The sequence below is a fragment of the Aegilops tauschii genome, chromosome 6 (genome assembly GCF_002575655.3).
Source record: "Aegilops tauschii subsp. strangulata cultivar AL8/78 chromosome 6, Aet v6.0, whole genome shotgun sequence".
Taxonomy (NCBI): domain Eukaryota; kingdom Viridiplantae; phylum Streptophyta; class Magnoliopsida; order Poales; family Poaceae; genus Aegilops; species Aegilops tauschii.
In genome coordinates, this window is record NC_053040.3 from 37,172,783 (window position 1) to 37,179,237 (window position 6,455).

Consider the following 6,455-nt stretch of genomic DNA (forward strand, 5'->3'; position numbering starts at 1 on the left):
TACCCAAGCACCGGTCCACCCACATATCAAATTATCAAAGTAACGAACGCGAATCATATGAGCATGATGAAAACTAGCTTGACGATAATTCCCATGTGTCCTCGGGAGCGTTTTCCTTTATATAAGAGTTTGTCCAGGCTTGTCCTTTTCTACAAAAAGGATTGGGCCATCTTGCTGCACCTTATTTACTTTCATTACTTATTACCCGTTACAATTTACCTTATCACAAAACTATCTGTTACCAATAATTTCAGTGCTTGCAGAGAATACCTTACTAAAAATCGCTTGTCATTTCCTTCTGCTCCTCGTTGGGTTCGACACTCTTACTTATCGAAAGGACTAGGATAGATCCCCTATACTTGTGGGTCATCACCCTCCACCATAATCCACCTCGGTCATATCGTTGCAATGCTTAGGCGATGCCCTGCGCCGGTAGCTTCATCATCACCGTCATCACGTCGTCGTGCTGACGAAGCTCTTCCTTGACACTCTGCTGGATCGTGAGTTCCTGGGACGTCACCGAGCCGAACGTGTGCAGATCGCGGAGGTGCCGTACTTTCGGTACTAGGATCGGTCGATCGTGAAGACGTACGACTACATCAACCGCGTTGTCATAACGCTTCCGCTTACGGTCTACGAGGGTACGTAGACAACACTCTCCCCTCTCGTTGCTATGCATCACTGTGGCACCCCGGCTCAGAGAAACCGGAACGCCCCATATTCCAGCCCAGAGATCGAGGAGAAGTCTTCTGGAATACGGCACTGCTTGGCATAGAACAAATCAGCTCTTTATTACAATCTATGTGGGTACAAGGTGGGTTACATTGGCACGGCGAAACTACGCCTGCCATGGTTGCTCCATGCAAGCAGCAGAACAACTCGACGCAGCGGAATAATTCTAGCAATGGAACAACGACGACGGTGGTGAACTCCACTCCGCAGGGACTCTGGCTGGAACGCTTATCCTAGCTCACAAACAAGGGATCCACGGCAAACAAGCAATCATATCCGGCATGACCTGCAAACTGGCATGACACGCCAGGTCAGTACATTGAATGTACTTGCAAGCTCACAGCAACCAAGAGAAATCAAGACAAACAACAGCATGGCAATTACAAATTATTAAGCAATGATAAACCTGATACTATCAGAACAACATGGCATGTACAACATGATACAGCTAGAACAATACGAGCATGGCATAAACATATGAACATGGTAATACTAGCATGCAACATGATGACGCTATCATGCACCAACTTACTCTGCTCGGGTTACCTCATAACCATCACCTGCACATACTTACCATCACGGACATCACACGATCATCTCAGGATCCAATCAAGCTTGGTATTAACAATACCGTAGTAATCATTCATGACCACAAGGAGCTTGACCTTTACCCTTGACTCTCTCATAACACCACAAGTATCCAACAAGTCGGTATTCATGACACCATAGTGATCCTCTTACGATCACATAAATATCAACCAACTTCTTTCATCATCGAACCGGGGTTGTTATTAAGCATATTATTATTACTGTTGACCCACAGTGTGACCAACTACAAACTGGGCCCATATCCGTGGGCGCGGCTATCGATAGATGTAACACACACACTCTCTGCAGAGGTTAGCACACTGTACCCACACCACGGAACCCTGGCCTCGCACTCCCATTCGGGTGGACCAAAGCGTTCCGACAAAACCGTCCTACTGCCATGACACCCTCCCGGCCACTCCGACCAACTCCCCTTTGGGCTAAGTCCTGGGTGGCCCCGTGCCTACCAAAGGCACCAACGGCCACCGTCGTGGCAAAACGGTCCCAAACGGGGACAAGGATCCATACTCAACAACGGGAACACAAGGCTTATGCTGTCCTACCTGATCAGAGTAGCGCCCGCGCATAACCTTCCCTCGTGGGAGGCACCGGTGAGAGGCATGACAATAGACCCACTTAGGACCCCCCCCCCATAGGGTAAGCGTGGTTGCACTGGTCAGATCGATATGGTGGCACCATGACTCAGCCAACAGTTGTTCAAGTTCAATTTAATCCGGTTAAACTTGAATGCAATATGCTGAGCCATGACAAAAATAACAGGATGCAACTACAATGCATGAACATGATATCAAACATAAGCATGGGGGTGCATCATAATCAACGAGCATAGCAACAACATGTAACCATTTATCCAGATGAGCATGGCATACTGACGAGCATGAATATCACAACTAGCACACTACCCATAGCATGACATGACCACTAGCATCAATAATAAATACCATGCAATAACATAACGATAAAACTACCATGCAAGTATTTCATCAACTGGATGCAAAGAAACATGCATAACCGCGGTACTCGGAACAGACGATAGTCATGCATCAAAGACCATCACCAACATGTACTACTACCAAACATTGCCAACATTAAAGTAATACTAGCATGAAGAACATAATAACAGAGTGCAAGAAAACATAGCATGACGGTAAACACCGATCCATAAGCATAACCGAAATACCCACAGCAGTAACGGAACAAACAGACAGTTATTAAAGATTCAAGTTGAAAACCAATACTTCTGCATGGCTATCATGCAAATGGTTGTTGTGGCTTGCCTGGGGATGAAGAAGGCTCCGGGGAGAAGTGCGAAACAACCGCGGAAAGATCGCCGGAAAGGGTACTCTCTCGGAGGGGGCTGATTAGGGGCAAGGGAAAAATGGTCATTTTCGGAATGTCAAACCATAGCGAAAATAATACCAACAGAACGGGCTCGACGAGACGAAGAAGCAGGCGTTGGATTCACCTCAATCGGAGTTACGGTTGCGGAGATATGAGGGTTGGAACATCAGGGACTTTTCTGTAAAAATAATATTCACAGCCAGGTCCCTGAGTGGATAAGACAGAGGCGCAAAATTAGAAATACGCTTTCTGACTAAGAAAACGTTTTCCAGCTGAAACAGAGAGGAATACGCTTTCAGAATAACGAAAATGTACTTTGAGCTGAAGCAGAGGGAAAATACGCTTTCGCTTTGGTGAAAGCGTATTCCGCGAAATACGCGGCCACTTATCCACGTCAGCGCCCGGGGTCAACTCCTCGTGCGGCTGACGGGTGGACCTCGCGGAAGGTGGGGCCAGCCTGGCCTGGGGTCGTCTTCTTCCTCCGTTGCCCGCGCGCAGCCGCGGTAGAGGCGGCGCTCGACGGCGATAGCCGGAGCTACCGGCCGTCTCCGGCGACGCCCGACCTACCCACGTGCTCAGGGCGACGAGGCCGACCCGTTCCAGGGTAGCACGGTCACCGGGAAGCTCGGAAACGGCAGTGGTGTGGGCTACGGCGGATGGTGGCTCGGCCGGAGTTGGGGTCGAGGCCATGGTCGATCCACCGACGAACTGAGAGAAGGGGAGGTGCGCTGGTGAGAGGGTGGATCTCTGGTGGTGGAATGGAGGAGGGAGGGAGCTTGGCTTGACCGAATTTAAGAGGTCAGAGGCGACGGCCATGGCGGCGATGAGGGTCAGGGAGGGGCTCTGGTGCTCGGGCAAGTAGCCAGGAAGGACCAGAGGAGGGTGGGAAGGCTAGTGATGAGGAGAGGAGGGGCTTGGGTGGCTATATATAGCCGAGCGGCGAGGGGGTGAGGTGGCACGCGCGCAGCTACGTGTCCGCGCTCCGGCGACGAGCACGCGCGGCCAAGGGTCACGGGGAGGGGCGGCAAGGCGACGAGGGAGGATGCGGACGAGTGGCAGAGCTCACGGAGACGAGGCAGAGCTCGGGGACAAGGGAAGGAAGAAGACACGGCCGAGGAAGACGACGTGGTCACGGGCGCGCACTGTGCGGCGAGGGGGACGGCTCACCGGAGAAGAAGACGGAGGGGGAAAGGGCTCCAGAGGTACCGCGGCTGCTTGGGGAAGACTCTGGACATAGCTAGGCGACGGGGGGACAAGCGCGCAGCGAGGAAGAAGAAGACAGAGGTGCTAGAGCGCGAGAAACGCCATGCCAAATCGGTGGTCACCGCGCAGGCTGGCAAGGAGAAGATGCCAAGGGCTGTCGTGAGATGTCTAGCGACAAGTGCCTACGTAGTAGAAGCCGAGGGAGGTGATGGATCACGCAGAAGTGCCAAGGAGAAGAGTGTGGCATCGGCTGAAGTTTGTTGTATCAGTTTTGGATGAGCACTGGTGATCCACAAGAACTTGATTGGGTCAAATGGTGATGTCTGGCGTGTTTAGATAGGGAAAGACTACGATCCTGGAATGTTTGAGGGTGATTGGACAAAGATAAATCATAGTTGCTTCACAACTGCATATTTGGTCCAGAATCAAGATCATGATGGTGCACTCAAATGAAGAAGCCACTTGAGCTGAGATTTGGCAAGGCAGGGTTATTTGGCCATATGAAGATGCTGCAAAACGTTTCATACCAATTGGATAAACCAAAATGGTACTTCCTTCACAAACATTTCCACTGACCAGAAACTTGCAAAAATTCTAGAGGAAAATTGGCTAAATGGAATATGTCCAAATTGGGTGGAGATAGGTTATATGAATAACAGAAGGCCTAGGAAAATTTACACCATAATGGAGCAAGATAAAATATACTTGCTTCACTAACTAAAAATTTGGACAGAACCAATGATTTGAAGCTGTGCTCACAGGGATGCAGAGCATGAGCTCAAATCTTGTGTTGAGCTTTTATTTGATGATATTAAAGACCATGCAAAAATTCAACTCAATTGGATTAACCTAGCTAGTACTTCCTTCACAACCAATTCCCTCAGACAAGAACTTTGAAAAATTGCTCATGAATATTTACTAGGCAAATTAAGTTGAAATTTTTCATGAGGCAATTATTTGGACATGAAAATATGTCCAAGAAGTTTGGATTCAATTGGGAAAAGATAAATGGCACTTGCTTCACAATCTGCCATTCAGGACAGAATAGAAAAAGAATTATTTGAGGATGATGGGAAACATGGCCAATGAAATATTTTTCCACATTTGAGAAAGATATGACCCAAACAATTTATGAGAATTTTTTGGGAATTTTAGGAGTGATGGAAATATAGGTTGCTTCACAACCTAGGGCAATTAGGGTCATTCCTTTAATAGAAAAGGAATATTCCTAATAAAAAGAATATTGGGATTTGGGCTAGGATGAAAATGGAAATGTCTAAGGAAGGATTTGGGTATGACAAGCCACTTTGGAAGCAAAGAAGAGTTCATCTTCTTCAGTTTCCAGACCACATAGCCATGGAAAAAGAAATCTCAGGCAAAAATCTCAGAAAACAAAAGAAAAAGAAAGGGCCAAAAATCTGGCTGTGACAATCACCATGATCTTGCGTGTGCGTACGAATTTTTTTGAAATTACTACGTTCCCCAACAGCTAGATGTTCAGAACGCGTTTCTTCATTGTGTTCTTGAGGAAGAAGTGTTCATGCGGCAGCCACTTGGATATGAGAATCAAAGCACACCACATTATGTTTGTAAGTTGGATAAAGCTTTGTATGGTCTGAAGCAAGCCCCAAGAGCTTGGTACTCAAGGTTGAGCATGCAGTTGCAACAACTTGGATTTACACCATCTAAAGCTGATACTTCATTATTCTTTTATCATAAAGACAATATCACTATATTTGTGCTTGTTTATGTTGATGATATAATTGTTGCAAGCTCAAGTTCAGATGCTACCACTTGTTTGCTTAAAGATCTAAAGTTGGAATTTGCTCTCAAAGACTTGGGAGATCTCCACTACTTTCTTGGCATAGAGGTCAAACAGGTCAAGGATGGTATACTTCTTACGCAGGAAAAGTACACTAATGATATACTCAGAAGAGTAGGGCTGCACAATTGCAAACCAGTGAGTACACCAATTTCAACTTCTGAAAAGCTTACAATTGAGAGTCGAGAAGCACTTGGACATGCAACTAATTACAGAAGTGTTGTGGGTGCTTTACAATATCTGACTCTTACACGTCCTGATATTTCTTACTCTGTGAATAAGGTATGTCAGTATTTACATGCACCTAGACAACTCACTGGACTGCAGTCAAGAGGATTTTAAGGTATCTTAAGTTCTCCGAAGGACTTTGACTTCAAATTACCAAGTCTCCATCTCTACTTGTTACTGCTTATTCTGATGCAGACTGGGCAGGGTGTGCCGATGATAGAAGATCTACATGTGGTTTTGCTGTGTTTCTGGGAACTAATCTCATATCATGGAGTGCAAGAAAACAGGCTACTGTCTCAAGGTCAAGTAAAGAGGCTGAATATAAAGCTTTGGCAAATGCTACAGCACAAGTAATGTGGATACATACATTGCTCTATGAACTTGGAATCAAGGCTCCACAAGCTGCTAGATTATGGTGTGATAATATTGGTGCAACCTATCTATCAGCTAATCATGTTTTTCATGCACGCACCAAACATATTGAAGTTGATTTCCACTTTTGCAGAGAAAGGGTAGCTCG

At 46.7% G+C, this 6,455-nt stretch overlaps 1 long non-coding RNA gene across 2 annotated transcripts; it reads right to left on the reverse strand.

Annotated features, from left to right (window-relative positions):
- Positions 1 to 766: 766 nt before the first annotated feature.
- On the reverse strand, positions 767 to 3,553 carry LOC120966125 (uncharacterized). 2 transcript variants are annotated; one of them, XR_005759217.3, is made up of 4 exons: positions 2,998 to 3,553; positions 2,807 to 2,889; positions 2,619 to 2,698; positions 767 to 1,025 (listed from the first exon to the last, which is right to left on the reverse strand). It is a non-coding gene; the product is annotated as an uncharacterized lncRNA (long non-coding RNA). The 2 variants fall into 2 exon arrangements; XR_012187088.1 differs by having other exon boundaries at positions 2,807 to 3,553.
- Between the last annotated feature and the right edge of the window lie 2,902 nt (positions 3,554 to 6,455).